The following is an 18,639-nucleotide window of genomic DNA, read 5'->3' as shown; positions in this document are numbered from 1 at the left end:
GCAACCCCTTTTTGATCAGTGATTCGGGGAATCTACGCTTAGCAACCCCTTACATTTGATGAATCCCAGTCTAATCTGAGTGTTCAATCGGGAACCTTATTTTACAACATTTTACCAATTTTTCAAATTTAACCACATTTTTTGTAATCTACACAAATATTTATTCTATATTCAATCGTTTCTCAACAATATATTAAATAAAATTAAAACAATGCATTATTCACATACAAACTTATTTAACACTCACATTATTCAATTTACTCCAAAAATCATACGTTGGAAAAATTACATTTTTGCCCCTAAAATTTCACAAAATTATGATTTTGCCCCTAGGCTCGTAAAATAATTTTTATTCAATTTCCTTACATTTTAGGCCTAGCCGAACCATTTTCATAACTATAGCAGTCCACAATTTTCACTTATTCACACACTTACACACATTTTACAATATTTTTACAAACTAGTCCTTTTATGCATTTTCACCGAAAATTACTCAATAAAAGTTATTTCTCTAACCACAAACATGCGTAATCTACCATTAACCATCAAAATACACAAATTTCTAACATGGATCAAAACCTAGACCTTCATCATATCTCAAATAAATGGTAGAAATAAATAAATCATGTTACAAGGATTTCAAAAACGTGAAAATTATTAAAAATGAGGCTAGAATGGACTTACAATCGAGCTTGGAAGCTTGAAAAACCCTAGCCATGGTTTCTCCATGCAAATTTCAGGCCCTAGCTTGAAGATGGACAAAATTTGGCTTTTAATTTTGTTTTTAATTCATTTTAATTACTAAATTACTAAAATACCCCTAATGAAAATCTTTGGAAACATGCCTAACCTTGTCCATTTTTGTCCACCAACTTAACCAATGGTCTAATTACCATATAAGGATATTTAATTTAAAATTTCATAACAATTGGACACTTCTAACATGTAGAACTCAATTTTGAACTTTTTACAATTTAGTTCTTTTTACTAAATTGAGTGCTCAAATGTCGAAATTTTCGAACAATATTTTCACAAAAGCAGTCCATGAAATTGTAGACTATAAAAATATAATAAGAATAAATTTTTCCTCGTCGGATTTGTGGTCCCAAAACCACTATTCCGACTAGGCCCAAATCGGATTGTTACAATATGCATCTTTGAATAGTGTTGGCCAAAAGAATCCGACTTGCAATACCTTGGTTGCAGTACGTGTACCTTCGATGTGTCCCCCACTCGGAGCTGAGTGACAATGGTATAAAATCTTATGTACTTCATCTTCTACCATGCAACTCCTGATCATTTGATCTGCACACTTTTTAAACAAATACGATTCTTCCCAGAAATAGTACTTCACATCGTGAAGAAACTTTTTCTTTTGATAATACATCTTATCAACTGGCATCAAACCCCAAGCTAAAAAGTTAGCAATATCAGCAAACCAAGGGGTATTAAGGACATGATTTATCTTCAGTATGCGTTCATCTGGAAATGTTTCTTGAATTGGTATAAGAGGAGAGTTCCCTTCTTGCGGCTCCAATCTGGACAAGTGGTTTTCTACTTGGTTTTCCACTCCCTTTCGATCTTGAATTTCTAGATCGAACTCTTGAAGTGGAAGTAACGATCGAATTAGTCTCAGCTTAGCTTCTTTCTTGGCAAGTAAAAACTTAATTACCGAGTTGTCCGTATAAACAGTCACTTTGGTACCTAAAAGATAAGATCAAAACTTGTCAAAAGCAAACGCAATAGCAAGTAACTCTTTTTCTATTACCGTTTAGTTCAATTGACCTCCTGTTAAAGTCCGACTCGCATAGTATATGGGATGAAAAACTTTGTTCCTTTGTGAACCCATGACAGCTTCGATCGCGAAGTCACTTGCGTCACATATCAATTCAAATGGAAAATCCCAGTCTGGTGTGACTATTATGGGTGCCGATACTAACCGACTCTTCAAATCTTTGAGCACTCCTCATCAAATTTAAACGCCGTGTCCTTCTCCAATAATTTGAATAAGGGTTTAGCAACTTTAGGGAAGTCCTTGATGAATCTTCGATAGAAACTGGCGTGGCCTAAGAAGCTCTTAACACCCTTTGTAGATATTGGAGGTGAGAGTTTCTCAATAACATCTACCTTTGCTTTATCTAACTCGAGTCCATTTCTTGTTATCTGATGCCCTAGAACAATACCTTCTCATACCATGAAATGACACTTTTCCCAGTTAAGTACAATTTATTTCTTCGCATCGCCTTAGTACCTTGGCTAGATTGGCTAGGCAATCATCATATGTATCTCCAAATAGAGAAAAATCATCCATAAAAAATTTCCAAATATTTCTCAACCATGTCATAAAAATAGACATCATACATCTTTGAAACGTAGTAGGTGCATTACATAAATTAAATGGCATGTACCTAAATGCAAATGTACCGTATGGATAGGTGAATGTTGTCTTGTGCTGATCTTCCGGTGCTACTGTAATCTGATTATACCCCGAGTATCCATCGAGAAAATAGTAATAGTCTCACCCTGTAAATCTATCCAGCATCTGGTCCAAAAATGACAAAGGAAAGTGATCTTTCCTAGTTGCCTTATTTAGCTTCTGGTAATCGATGCAAATTATCCATCCCGTAACCGTTCTAGTCGGTATCAACTTGTTATTCTCATTTTCAATGATCGTGATACCTATTTTCTTTGGCACGCACTAGACTTGACTTACCCATGAACTATTTGAGATGGGGTAAATTATACCCACATCTAACCACTTGATGATTTATTTCTTGACTACGTCCTTCATGATGGGGTTCAGTCTATGTTGTCTATCAATCATCCCTTTTTCGTCACCTTCTAAGATAATCTTGTGCATGCATACAGATGGACGAATTCTGTGAATATCAGTTATGATCCATCCGATAGCCTTCTTGTATTGTTTCAACACCAGGATGAGTCTCTCTTCTTGCTTAGTAGTTAATTTTGCTAAAATAATCACAGGCAGAGTAGAAGAGTTACCTAAATAAACATATTTCATACATGAGGGAAGTACCTCCAGTTATAATTTAGGTGGCTCCTTGATTAATGCTTTTGGATGGGAATAATCTCTTTTCTCTAAATCCAAAGATTCAAAGTGGGATTGCGGATTAAATCCCCTTTGATTAGCTTCTAACAAAGCTAAGTATTCATCCTCATCTTCATCATTTGGAGGATCTGATGTCAAAATTTGTTCCAATGGGTCCTCAACATAGTTGAGTTCCTTCTCCACGATTAAATCCTCTAAATCAGACACTGCAGAACAATCATCAATTGTGTCAGGAAATCGCATGGACTGAAAAATGTTAAATGTTACCTGATCATCCTGAACACGCATAGTAAGCTCGCCCTTTTGCACATCAATAAGGGTCTTTCCGGTTGCTAAGAATGGTCTTCCAAGGATGATTGGCACTTCTATGTCTGCTTCAAAATCTAAAATCACAAAGTCAGCAGAAAAGATAAATTTGTCTACACGTACCAATACATCCTCAATTTTTCCTTCTGGATGTGCTAAGGATCGATCTGGTAATTAAAGTGTAACTGTAGTAGGTCTAACTTCACCTATCCCCAACTTCCTAAATATTGACATGGGCATCAAGTTGATACTCACATCCAAGTTAGATAGTGCCTTACCACAGTATATTGCTCCAATATTGCAAGGTATGGTAAAAAATCCAAGATCCTTCAATTTTAGGGGTAGTTTTTCTTGAAGATATGCACTGCATTCCTTCGTTAGGGCTACTATCTCAAATTCTCCAAGCCTTCGTTTTTTAGACAGGATATCCTTCATGAATTTGACATAGTTCGCCATTTTTTTAAGTGCTTTAAACCAACAGGATATTTATATAAAGTTGCTTGAGTACGTCTAGAAACTTCTTGAATTGAATTTCCTGCTTCTGCTTCTAACTTCTTTGAGAGTAGAGTGGTGGAGGTTTCTTTACTAGAACTGGTTGATTCATTTTTTGTGGCAATTCTGCATCTAGCGGAGTTATTAGTTGATCAGAATTAGTTGGTTCAAAAGTTACCTTGTTGGATTTTACAGATTCAATTTCCGGTGAATCTGGAATTTCCACACTCGGTTGAACTTCCTCTGATTCTTGAGCGTTAGCTGGCTCCTTCTCAACTTCGACGGAATTAGGGTCTAAAGTCTTTCTGCTCCTCAATGTTAACACTTTAGAATGCTCTTTCCCTGGATTCCTCAGATTCTCCGTATCACTAGGTAAAGCACCTTGTAGTCGGTTTCTGAGTTCAGTGGCAAGTTGGCCCACTTTATTCTCCAAATACCTTAGAAAGGCATCATTTTTCGCCATGTATGCCTTCAATAGATACTCTAGGTTATTAGATGGTTCAGCTTGGGTTGGTTTCTAAGCTTGTTGGTAAAAACTAGGTGGCTGGGTCGGCCTAGGTTGGACATAATTGTTACTGGTTCCTGCCCCTTTGTTTACTCTAGGAAAAGTTTGGGCGGTTTCGCCATGATGGGCTATAGAAATTGGATTGCAACCCTTGCCTTCCTCGATTTTGGTTCTAGTTACCCATGTAATACATAGATTCTGGGTTCGATGGACATTCTTTCAACAAATGTCCTTCCCCACAATAAATACATGCTATTTTTTCAAATTGATTCAGTGGCTATGCTGCAAAACTATTACACCCATTAGTAGTAAGATTTTTTAACATTGAGGATATTGATGATACTTGAGATGCGAGTGAAGTAAGATCATCTACTTCATGTATTCCAGCGACTCGTCTTCCTGACGCTGCTCTATTAGTTGGCCATTGATAATTGTTACTGGCAATCCTCTCAATGATTTCATAAGCCTAATTATAAGACTTAGAAAGGAGAGCACCATTAGTAGAAGCGTCCACTACCATCCTCGTGTGAGCATTGAGACCATTTTAAAATGTCTCAAGTTGTATGCAATGTAGTATCCCATGATGAGGGCACTTCTATAATAATTCTTTGTAACTTTCCCATGCCTCATACAATGACTCATCATCCATTTGTTGGAAAGCAATGATCTCGTTTCTCAACTTAGCATTCTTGCTAGGCGGGAAATACTTCATAAGGAATTTTTCTGCTAACTATTGCCATGTTGAAATTGAGTTTGGTGGTAATGAGTGCAACCAAGCTCGAGCTCTGTCCCTTAGTGAATATGGGAATAGCTTCAATAGTAATGCATCTTCGGGTACTCTGATTAACTGAAAGAATTGCTCAGCTTCATAAATAGTCTTAAGTGTAGGTGAGGATCTTTGGTAGCCATTCCACGGAATTGGCCCACTGTCTGAAGCATCTGGAACATGATTGGCTTCAACTCGAACTGTTGTACCTCAATTTCGGGTCTCCTAATACCCAGATTAAGATCATGAAATACTGGCACGGCATACTGTCTTAAAGCTCTATCCCTATCATTAGCAATAAGGATAGGATTTTGAGTAAGGTTTACTTCATTTCCTTGATTCAAATTTTCAAAGTTCATCTCTTCAGTCCTTCTCTAACTTGCTTGTCTTTATCGATGTCGAAAAGTTTGTTCAATCTTAGGGCCTACAGGGAGTAAATCGATGATTCGGTCAATACTCATAAACACCTGAAATAGTCACAGAAAAATTAACTAAGTTAAAATTTGAATAGAAAAATAAACCATAACTCAAAACTAACAACTTTACAGATAATGACTTTTTTAAAACACAGTCCCCGTGTACACAATCGCAACAAGTAATAAAGTGACAAGTAAATGTCGAGTTATCATACACACAAGGACTGTGAAAAATAATTATTTATGAATGCTATTTAAAACACTTTGGTGAAGAAAAATAATTTGTTTGAAGAGGGTGATTAAAAACTAAGATTTTAAACTAAGTAAACTAAATAAATAAATCTCAAATGCACGATTTCAAAATACAATTTTAATTAAGATGACATAATTGTGTTAGATTAATTACATTTCTTAACTTAGAATTATTAAACTCATGTTTTTATTGTTACGAATAAGTTCACGGCAACTCGATAATTTGCTAACTTATGAACATACTCACCTACCAAAATTCATTTCTCTCTTGACTATATCCTTATGTCAATTCAACCGATTAAACAAATCTTAATAGGAAAATATGTTATTGCACATACATACTTATGAAATCGAAATAAAATCTTATACATATCCCTATGTCAATTCAAACAATTAACTCGATTTAATAAGCACATAAAAGACTAAGTGAGGTAACAAAGTATCCTTACCTAGAAATAGTTTAATCACAATAATCTTGCAAGTTATGCAAGCCAAATGTACCGTCAGATACCATTGCTAATCTAACCCTCAGCTACCTTAGATGATTAAACATGCACTGATTAAGTACTGTGTCCATTAATTACAATTTCAATTCGTTTAAATAATTAATTCATTAGTTACCTAACAATTGTAATGCAAGAATAACTTAGTCATGATTTTACTTAATCAAGCATCTTATCGAGGCCTATAACACATAAACACAATTTTAATAATTTTATCAAACGAAATGCAACCAACCTAACACGAATTAAATTCAAGCTAAATTGATTAGATTAACCATTCCAACAACATAAATATTCATAGATATGTTCAACATAACAACAAAAAAAATTAAAGAGATAGAGAACAAGAATCAAATCCGGTGTTTTTCTGTGGTTTGACTAGTTGCTCCGTTCTTCCTTCTCCGTTGTCCTGATAGACCGAGGATTCTATGAACACTTAATTGATGCTCAAAATAGCTGATAAATACCCCTTTCTCAAGAGGAGAAATCGGCAAGAGAGTAAAGGAATTTTGGAATGGAAAAGAAGAGAGGAAAGATGTGAATGCTTGAGGTGTGTTTTTAAAATGACCAGCCTAAAGGGGTTTTTATAGCTGAGGAGGGCTACTAAAAATAGCTAAAATTATTAGCCAAAGAGCCCTCCCTTGGCCGGCCACACATGTGGCAAGGTTGATAGTTTTAACTTTACTAATTTAGGCTTGGGGCAAATCTATAAAGCCACCAATTGTGGAGGGGTTTGAATGCAACTTGAACAAGTCTTCAAGGGCCTCTTTGCAAGCTTAAATAATCAGATAATAAGCTAATTTAGGTCAACTCTTGGGATGGTTTTTGGGCTGTCCATTTCTTGGTCAGTTTGGTTCACTCGGTTTAGTTCAACTAGACCACTTTTTCATAATTAAGTAATAATAATTTATTAACCCAAATTAAATTAGATATAAATTAAAATTAATTATATTATGAATTAATAAATATAATTTTGGACCATTTTAGGCTGAAATTTAGTTTGACTCGATACTTCAAATTGCTTCTTGGTTTTGTGCTTCTAGCAGTGTCTGCCGAGCCATTTTTTGCCCTTTGTGCAAATCTGTCAAAAAAAACCAAAATTCATCAAAATTAATCATAAAATTAACTAAAATTTGACATGTTCATATTTTAAGTGCACTTAAATTATTTTTTTAAAATTAATTATTTTTTCGACAAGAATTTTATCAAAACTGTATGATTTTAAGTTAAAAATGGTATGTAAAAATGTGTAAATTTTCGTGTTTCCAAACATCAATGTGTTTTGTTCTCTCATGAAACATTTGATCTTTTGTAACGAAGATGGCACTCTGACTGTCACAAGTACTGTATTGATTTGAAAGTCTTCATTGAGTTCACTAAAAAACCCCTTCAACCAAATAGCTTCTTTAGAAGCCTCAGTAATCGCCATGTACTCAACTTGATTGGTAGAAAAAGCGAATGTAGTTTGGAAAGTGGCTTTCCAACTGATTGCACAACCTCCGATTGTAAAGACATAACTTGTAAGAGATCTTCTTCTATCAAGGTCTCCAACAAAATCAGAATCAACATACCCAATGACTCCATCATTAGTTCTTCCAAACTGTAAGCAAACATCAGTAGTACCTCGTAAGTATCTTAAAATCCATTGAACTGCTTTACAGTGTTCTTTACCAGGATTCACCATGTAATCGCTAACTGTAATGACTACATATGATAAATCTAGACGTGAACAAACCATAACATACATGAGAGATCCCACTGCACTAGAGTATGGAACATGTGACATGTACTCAATCTTATCATCTGATTGTGGGGACAAAGACGATGAAAGTCTGAAATGTGCTGCTAAAGGAGTACTAACAAGCTTAGCATTCTGCATATTAAATCTGCAAAGAACTTTCTCAATGTACCCCTTTTGACTTAGGTGCAATTTACTTATTTTTCTATCTCTGAGAATCTCCATACCAAGTATCTTCTTTGCTGATCCAAATCTTTCATCTCAAATTCTTCACTTAGTTGGGCTTTGACCTTTCTTATCTCTCCTTTTATCTTTCGCTGCTATCAATATATCATCAACATAAAGGAGTAGATACACAAAAGAACCATCACTGTTTTTCTTAAAGTAAACACAACTGTCAAAGTTACTTCTTTTAAAATCATGAGAAGTCATAAAGGAATAAAACCTTTTGTACCACTGTCTTGGTGACTGTTTCAAACCGTAAAGGGACTTTTTTAGCAAACAAACATAGTCCTCTTTTTCTGAGATTGTTAAACCCTCTGGTTGTTGCATGTAAATATCCTCCTCAAGTTCTCCATGCAAAAATACAATTTTTACATCTAACTGGTCAACCTCCAAATCATGCATGGCCACAATACCAAGCAAAGCTCGAATCAAACTATGCTTCACAACTGGGGAGAACACATCTGTGAAATCCACTTCTGGAATTTGACTGTAACCCTTTGCAACAAGCCTTGCTTTATATCTTTGTTCTTCAACTCCTGGTGTCCCTTCTTTCTTTTTAAACACCCATTTACAACGAACAACCTTTTTACATTTAGGAAGTTTCACAATATCCCATGTTTTGTTTTTGTGGAGTGATTCCATCTCCTTTTGCATAGCAAACTTCCACTTTTCTAAGTCTTCACAGCTAACCGTATCAGAATAATTAGATGGCTCTTGGTTTGCATCTATATCTTCAGCCACATTTAAAGTATAAGCAGCTAGATCAGCCTTGATATACTTCTTTGGAGGTCTAATTTCTCTTCTAGTTCTATTTTTGTTTATAGAGTATTGTGGTGAAAAAACAACTCTATTTTGAATTTTTGTATTACCTTGAGGAGTCGACTCTATTGTAGATTCTGGATTAATCTGATGCTCCACCTACTTTTGATTTTCTTTATTAGAAGAGTCTTGAAGAGATAAGTTAGGTAGCATAGTAGTTTCATAAAAACCAACATCTCTACTAATCACAACTTTTCTATTTTCAGGACACCATAACTTATACCCCTTTTACACCAACTTTATAACCAAGAAAAACACATTTAATGGATCTCAGTTCCAATTTTCCATTATCAACATGAGCATACGCAGGACACCTAAAGATCTTTAAATTAGAATAGTTATTAGGATTACCAGACCATACTCTTGTGGAGTCTTTTTTTCAATGGTAACGGATGGAGATCGATTGATCAAAAAACATACAGTAGAGGTTGCTTCGGCCTAAAACGACTTTGGTAAGCTGGCATTTGACAACATACATCGAACCTTCTCCATGTTCGTTTTGTTCATTCGTTCTGCAATGTCATTTTGCTGTGGAGTATGACGAACTGTCAAGTGTCTCACGATCTCTTCTAACTTGCACAGTTTATTAAACTCATAGAATAGAATTTTAAGACATTGTCTGTGTGGAGGTATTTTATTTTTTTCCTGTCTATTATTTAATAATAGTTTTCCAAGACTTAAATGTGGAAAACACATCGCTTTTCTACTTCAAGAAGAATGCCCAAACTTTTTCTGGAAATATCATCAATAAAAGTTAGCATATAATTAGCTCCACCTCCCGAAGGCACTCTGGATGGCCTCCACAGATCAAAATGAATATACTCCAACGTTCCCTTCGTGTTATGGATTCCTCTGGTAAATTGAACTCTCTTTTGCTTGCCCATCAAGAAGTCGTCTTTTTCTCAATTCTGCCATGTCATTCTCACTCATATGCCCTAGGCGCATATGCCAAAGTTTAGCAATATCATCATCTGAAAACGAAAAGAAAGCGATAGCTACATCACCAGTAACAGTAGAACCCTGTAGAACATATAACTTGGCAGTCTTTCTCTACCCTTTCATCACAACAAGGGAACCTTTGAAAATCTTCAAAACTCCACTTTCAGTTGTGTATTTGTACCCTTTTGAAACAAGAGTACTCAACAAAATTAAATTTCTCTTCAATTCTGGAACATGTCGTACGCCACTAAGTGTTCTGATAACTCCATCAAACATCTTAACTTTTATTGTTCCAACACCTGCAATTCTACATGAAGCATTATTTCCCATCAAAACAACACCTTCAGGCACTGTTTCATAAGTTGTAAACCAATCCCGATTGGGACTCATGTGGAAGGTGCAACCCAAATCAAGGATCCACTCCTCGCTCACTTTAGAATTATTGACAGAAGTGACTAGAAGTTCACCATCGCTGTAGTCTTCTACAACATCAGCTTTACCAGAATTTTCTGGTTGTTTTCCATTTTGATTTGCAACCTCCCTTTTGGTCTTATTTTGTATCTTATAGTAGTCAGATTTAATGTGCCCTTTCTTCTTGTAGAAGTTACAATTTTTACCTCTATTTTAAGACTTCGATCTACCCTTAGATTTACCACGAGGATTCCGTTCCTATGTCCTTCCATGATCATCATCAGCATTCTGATCTTGTCTCCCACAAACAATGAGACCCTCTCCCTGAGAGTCAGTTTTAACCACAAGATGCTTCATCTTATCATACGAGGTTAAAGAATAATAAACCTTATCAACTGTGAGAGACTCGCGGCTATATAAAATTGTATCTCTTAAGGTTGAGTAAGACGGCGGTAACGAACAAAGTAGAATCAACCCTAGATCTTTCTTATCATACTGAACCTCCATGGCCTCCAAGTTTAAGAGAATTTCTTTAAACACTGTTAAGTGTCTGTGTTCATGCACAAACATTGCTTCATGTACAGTTTGCTAGTTAGAGTTTTCGACATACATATTTGTTCCAACCTCTTCAATAATCCAGCGGTGGACTTCTCCTTCATCACATCTTGCAAAATTTCGTTAGACAAATGCAGATGTAGCTGAGTTAATGCCTTTCGATCCTTGAGCTTCTTCCCTTCCTCTGTCAATGTTGAAGGCATCTTATCTACCCCTAGCAACGCTTCCTTTAAGTCCAACTGTGCAAGAACTGCCTGCATCTTTATCTACCACAACGTGAATCTGGTGTTGTAATCCAATAGTGAAATTTCATACTTCAAAGACGCCATTACCATGATTGAGATGAACAACCCGGGAGCTCGAATACCAATTTGAAAAATAGAACATCGATAATGACAATATATTGTAAAGAAAAAAAAGAAATAAAAATAAAGAGCACATGGATTTTTACGTGGAAACCCTTTCGGGAAAAAGCCACAGGCAGTGGAGAAGAAAATTCACTATGTCGAATTCGAATGATTACAAGAGGAGTAAACTATGCATAATTATAAGCTTGTAAAACCATATTCTAATAGGAGTGTAGCAAGATTGAAACACCTTATTCTAATCAATATCAAATAGATGGAGTTTAATAAGGTTTAAAAAACGTTATTCTAAAATAAAATGAAAGAAGTATAGTTCTATAAGGATTTAGGTTATTTAATTCTAACATCACCACAGAAAATCAAAGAAGAAAAACACTATAGGAGCATGCTAGGTTCGGCCATGGTACTCTAGCTTAAATGTAAGTCATTTTTGTCTTATTTTTTTATGATTTTTATGTTTTTGGAGTCGTAGCTTAATCTAGCTAGCCTAAGGACTAATTTGAAAAACTGTTAAAAGATTAGGGTTTTGCCATGAATGTATACATGTTGTTTGTGATGTTTGATGGAAGAAAATGAACCTTTGTTGTTAGATAAACAACTTTTGTTAAGTGATTTTTGGTGAATTTGTCAATTAGAGATTTTTTATGTATGTTTTGGTAGACTTTGGTATGAAAATTGGTTGCAATTATTGAGCTGTTAAATGGATAAGTTATGCTTATGTTTGAGTATATATAATGTCATCAAAATTGAGATGTCTTTCGGCATATTGGTTGTATGAATAACTACCATATTTGCTAGCTTGATTATGCAAATTTTAGCCACATTTTGGATGCTTGAAATAGGTGCAAATGGATTGTATGAGTGTTCACAATTTGGGTAAAGGAAACTGCGTCAAAATAGCCTATTTCTTGTCCACACGGCCTAAGACACGGGTGTGTGTCTCAACTGTGTGTGACACAAGGCCATGCGACATGGATGTGTGTCCCCTTTAGGTTTTAAAGGGTTGTAAGTCAGGCTGTTACATAGCCTAGCACACGGCCTAGCACACGAGCGTGTGAGGTCATTTCTAGAGTTACACAGCCTGGCACACGAGCGTGTGACCCAAGTCAGAGAGTTACACAGGCACGGACACGGGCTGGGACATGGTCATGTCTACTTACTTCAAATGTCCAGACGACATTGCCATACGGCCATGTGGCCCCTACAGTTTGAAAAATTCTAACATTTTCCCAATAATTCTATAATTTTTCGATTTGGTCCCGATTCATTTCTAAAGTGTTTTTAGGGCCTGCATGTATTTGAATGGATTATAACATGATTTATGAAATGTTTAGAATTGAATGTTTAAAGTTTTAAATTTTCCAGTAATACTCCGTAACTCTATTCCGGCAACAAGTACGGGTTAGGGGTGTTACAATCAAACCATATTACTTAACAAAAATTTCTAACCTAATTTAATTACAACTTAGACAATACCATTTTTCAAAGTTTAATTTCCACTATAACTTATATCATGAGAGTGTTAATTTCTTAGAAACTTTCTATCTTATTAAGTTTAACAGTTATTTATAAATTTTACGGTAAGTATTTAATACGAATATATCCAACTTACTCCCTGAGATGTGGCCTCTAAAGGCACCCCTCTATATGCAAGAAACAACTACCCCACCCAACATTCAAATTAGGAAGTGTCTGGCTTGGTTCTTCCACTCGATTCCCAAGTCAACATCTACCATATATACAAGGTAGTAAATTCATAAGTTTAATTGAACTTAGTGAGATCATATGCATTTTTATTCATAGAAGACTCTTAAAATAGGGAAAGTGAAGCTTTATGCACATAATTTAAAACTCCCTATGTTTCGTGGAAGTATTTACGATTCCACTGGTATAACCAATCCCTTGTTTCCTCTAAGCTAATTTTCAGCGGTTTAACTGAGATTTTGTCACAACTGCGAATCCTTACCTTCATCTCTTTAATCCATATTGAACTCCATAAGTATTTGTTGTATCATCTCAACAATTATCTGCACTTCAACTTAGCCTATACTTGGTCCTTCACCTGAATAATTGTTTTTTTCTAATAACCTCATTCACAGGCTTGTATATGATATAGGACTGGATACCTATTGGAAAAAATCTCCTTTGAAAATAGCTTTCTTGCACAGTAGAAAATTAAAATTTTGAAAACCAACCCAGTTTGTTTTATCTATAGCAATAAACCCTAACCGAATTCATATTTTTGTTTTTGACTTAATGGACATTCGTTGTTCTCGGCTTTTAACGAAAAGATCTATTTCGTTATTTTCGTACCACAAATTGCTTCGAGTGTAGGCTCAAACCAATTGAACCGAAACACAAGACTAGAAAATATATTCTCTCCTTTTGGGGTGAAAACAAAAATTCTCTTCTTAATAGAAACCTATAGAATTATTATTCTGGAAAAATCTATGTAATAGTTGAGAATAAAATCTCTCTATTTTTTGGCAGAATAACAATTTCTCAAAGTTGTGTCAATAGCTCTATCAGTGCCATCTATTTGTAGGAAGAGAAACTAGTACCCTTGTTGAGTTGTAGTGGTTTATTTCAAATAGAAAAAAAACATCCTACTTAGAATAGGATTAGGGTGGATGGCACACCCTAGTATTCCTACTAGAGTTGCTGCTCCCTTCATGTCCATGAGGGGTTTTTGGGCCTCTGTCACATCGGGTCCAATTATGAGTACTTTCGAACTTTTGACCCAATACTTTATAATTTGAACCAACTCGATTATGTTTTTATATTTCCTAAAATAAAATTCAATATATATACATATTAAATAATTTTCTCATCCCAATTTTATCCCTAGTAAAATTTTAACGATTTTAGCCCCGGTAAAATTTAGAGAAAATTCATTCAATATTTCACTATTCAACATGTTCACTATGACCGAATGTTTTATTTTAATTTTTGGGCTTCAAAATATCTCAAAAATATAAACTCATTCTTCCGATTATTTTTAAGCAATCCATATATAAATTGCAAATGGATCATTTTCATTTCCATTTTTGGAAACCTACATTCATTTCCAAATGATTTCATTTCTCCATTTCAGCGAAAACCATTATCATTCTTAAATGCTTCTCATTTCTCTTTTTCTATTCATTCCATTCATTTCTATTCAAACATACAATTCATTTATGTTTTCAACAAGATAGCAGAGGGGCTGGTTGAAGATATATAGTTGAGGCTCAAATGGTTTATAATTAAGTTAAGGCCTTTTGCCTATTAATTATAACTCATTTAGTCATGAATTCATTCCACTATAGTATCGTGATTAAGCTCTCCCCAATGACATACAATTACGAAAACAAATACTCAGTGTTTGTCCAATGACCTTATCATAAGTGTGTTAGCCTCATAGGATATCCTTGATCTCTTTGGGATAATATTCATTCTCCCAATATGATCCTATTTTATCTCTTGGTAGCCATTACATCTTTCTTCATGAAAAATCAACTATTATCGAATAGTAATTAAGTCATTCATCATAAAGACGAAAGACCAGTAGCCATGTTTACTTTCATTAACCATGTGATGCCAATGAGAGGATATTTTTTACCCATGTCTCGAGCTATGAATTCCATCGTTTTGAATGGCGCTACATACTGTAGAAGTAGTATAGCCAATGCATCAACTTTTGGTTCTTTATCTATTTGAACTTAGGCTTTTACTTAAATTAAAGTGTATGAGTCACGCATACATAACCCATTATCCACTCATGATTTATGTATGCCACACTTTGTCTTAGGAAATGTGCCCATATTGTAGTAAACATGTAATTATTTTCTATTTATTTGAACAATGAATAAATAAATAAATTTAATTTCACATCTCACTATTATGTATTTTGTATTTATGTCTTTCATATTTTGCATGAATAATGAAATTGTGACAAGTAAATATTAGCCCATTGATTGTCTATGTTCAAACTAATGATAAGTGGCATTGTAAGAACGTTTACTTTGTGAGAATGTTTACATTGTGAGAAAGGCAATTTACTTTAGTAGATAATCTAAACAAGTCTTTAATCCTATAAAAGAATCAAATTGAGCATTCGATTCAAATATTGAGAAGGATTATTATGTTGTCTACAATTCCAATTAAAAAGATAACTAGTTTTGGCTATTGGAGCAGTTGACTTCACAAGTAGAAACATAGATGTATTCATTAGCAGAATGATACATTGGACTAGACCCAAGATGAATTAATTCTGAATCCGTTTGTAAATTAATTCACTTGTCACTTTCATGGTGTGATTTACCTAAATCCTAAATTAGTCACTGAAAATGTGTATGTAACTCGTGCTTTGATATACGTGGAGGTTTATGCTCGAAAGATGGTCGAGCCGATAGCCGGTATGTTGGGTACATGAATTGTGTATGACATGACTTTACTAACAATAGTGGAATTCATAACTCAATTAAAGAGTTAACAATATCCTCTCATTGGTGTTGTGTGGATTGATAAATATGGAACGTGACCACGAGTTGCTTGTTCTCGAACGAGTAATTTATCACAGTCATTTGTTGATAATGATCATATTAATTGTTAAGAAAACACAATGGTGACAATGAGATAAAATAGGATTGTATTGAGTGAACGGATTAAACTCAAAGGAATTAAGGATATTATATGAGGGTAACACACACATGATAAGGTCATTAGACAAAATAGTTGGATAAATTGCTTTCGTAAAGAGTATACAATAAGAAGTTTTCAATCATGGTACTTCTTGTGAACTGACTTCAGGATTAGGTAATTGTGAATTATCAGAACGATGCTTCTGGACATAATTGCAATTACTAGAGTCTAGTTGTATATGTCTAATTGATCCCTCCACTGGATCAACAAAAGCTCGATTGGATTGCATTTCAGAAGAAAATTTTACAACTTTGGAAATAATTTTATTGAGTTGATTTATTTGATGTGGATTTAAATTGGTTGGTCGTAAGAATTTTTCAACTAAAGAATATGATTAAAGAATTTTTGTTGAAAAATTAATTTGGAAAATCTAAGTGATTTTTGGGAAAATTAATTTTGATCAAGTAAAATTGAATTAATCAAATTAATTAAAATTAATATTATATTTTTGAAAATTAATTTTCAAGTCAGAAAATTGGCTCAATGGATAATTGAACTTGAAAATTGGAGCTAAGATCATAAATTGAGCCTGGGAACCCAAAATCGAGACTAAGACCCAAAAACTAGTCGAACTAGGCCTAGTATGTGAAACTAGGCCAACGGTCCAACTGATGGTTGGTCCGAACCGGTTGGGTCGTCATTGGCCTGAATCGAACTGACAGGAACTGAACCAGCTCAGGGTGCTAGCGTTTGTGACAGTGACATTTCGGTGGCCAGCAATTGGTCGACGGTGGTGTGTGTTCAGTGGTTGAGCAGTGGAAGAATTACACTTGTACTTAGACTCTACCAGAGAATTTGATTTCAGGTTAACTATTTCAAAAATAATATTATTTTAATATATTTAATATTAAATTTAATTTAATACTTATCTTTATAGTATTTTATTAATTTAATATTAAAGTGATTAAATTACTATTAAATTAAATTAAATTTTTATCTTGTAGATAAATATTCTATTAATTTCATACGATTTAATATTAAATTTAATCTAATATTTATCTTGATAAATATTATATTAATTTAATCTTAAAGTGATTAAGTTTAATCACAATTGAACTCTTTAAATTCTCCTTGTATAAAGAAAGCATTGGTCATTATTTTACACACACTTGAATTCAAGAGAAAATTATGGACAGAAAATTCTCTGATCAAATTATTTTAGAAAATTTCTAAAGATTTTTTTTATTTACAACTTGGCCTAAAAGTTTAGAGAAATTGTGAAATTACCCCACTGGTAATTTTTGTGAAATATTTTCTCATTTGAAGTGAGCCCACACTCAGCAAATGTGAGCTTGAAGATAGCAAAGAAGACTACTCGGTCGAAGTGTTCATCCTAGAAAAATCGAAGAGGTATAATTTTGATTTAGTGTTTATTACTTCAGATATTACAACCAACTTCTTGTTTTGGAAAAAAATAATTTAAAACTTTGGTTTTTCCCTAAATTTATTTTTCGCTGCGTTTTCTATACTAGATTTTCCAACATGATGAGCTTCAGAAGTGAATAAATCTATAAACGAATTTAGGATCTATTTTGCTTGGGTCCTATCTGATGTATGCTTGAGTCCTATCCGATGTATTGTAGTCCAGTAAGTCACATCTATGTCTTTATATTCTGGGAGTCATCCGCCCCGATGCCCAAGACAATGCATCTCCCCAATTGGACTTGATAGATGACATATTAGTCTTTCAACCAGTTTGCTCATTTCCGATTAAACTAAGGACATGTTTAGATTTGTTTACTAATATAAGCTAATATTCTATATTACGATCCGACCACATAATACCGCTTAATATTAGTTAAACATCAGACAACCAGTGAGCAACATTTGCTTCCATTTTGCTTTGCATGCAAAACCATTTGAGGACAATGTACAAAATATTAATGTAATTTACGAATAATTTTATTAACTAATCTGTTCGAAAAAATTACAAGTGTACTTAGACAAAATACTACACTTAGGGCACCAGATCCAACAGTCTCACACTTGCCTTAGTGAAGTAGATGAGCCATGTTTCACGTTCCTATACCCTCCATATGTTTCCCCAAAGAGCTCTTTAGCTATAAGAGTCTTGGCTAAACAAATCCCTAGGGTTTGTCCTCAAATGCAATTTTTTCCTACATCCACTATTCCGTTATAAAATTTTGTCTCATTTAATGTGTTTTGTCCTTATGTGGTCTGTTTTAGGTTTAGCTATATCTGCACTATTATAGTGTCATAGCTTTTTCATAACTCACAATTGGCCCACCATAGTGAAGTTAGCAATGTAACATTGCTTGACACTTGTTCACACTATGGACACATTGCCTAGGACAAAAGCACAGCTTGATGTTGATTTCCTCAATTCCCTACACTTTTTGAAGTCAAAATCAATATATTTGATAGGAGTAAGATCTCCTTTGGAATGCACAAGCATATAATCCCTCATTCCTCATAAATACTTAAGTATATGCTTAACTGTTTACTAGTGTCTTGGTCCTGGATTCGTCTGATATCAAATTAACAACCACACTGAAAAACAAATATTTGAACGTCTGCATAACATATAACACATTAGACTTCCTACTGTCGAAGCATAAGAAACCTTTCTCATG

At 34.3% G+C, this 18,639-nt stretch overlaps 1 non-coding gene across 1 annotated transcript; it reads left to right on the top strand.

The window, feature by feature from the left end:
* The first annotated feature begins 4,948 nt into the window (after window positions 1–4,948).
* Window positions 4,949–5,055, top strand: LOC128036500 (small nucleolar RNA R71). The gene has a single exon (XR_008193295.1). It is a non-coding gene; the product is annotated as a small nucleolar RNA R71 (small nucleolar RNA).
* The last annotated feature ends 13,584 nt before the right edge of the window (window positions 5,056–18,639 follow it).

The sequence above is a fragment of the Gossypium raimondii genome, chromosome 13 (assembly GCF_025698545.1).
Source record: "Gossypium raimondii isolate GPD5lz chromosome 13, ASM2569854v1, whole genome shotgun sequence".
NCBI lineage: Eukaryota > Viridiplantae > Streptophyta > Magnoliopsida > Malvales > Malvaceae > Gossypium > Gossypium raimondii.
Note: the sequence above shows the minus strand (reverse complement) of the source record. Positions and strands in the feature narration are given on the sequence as shown.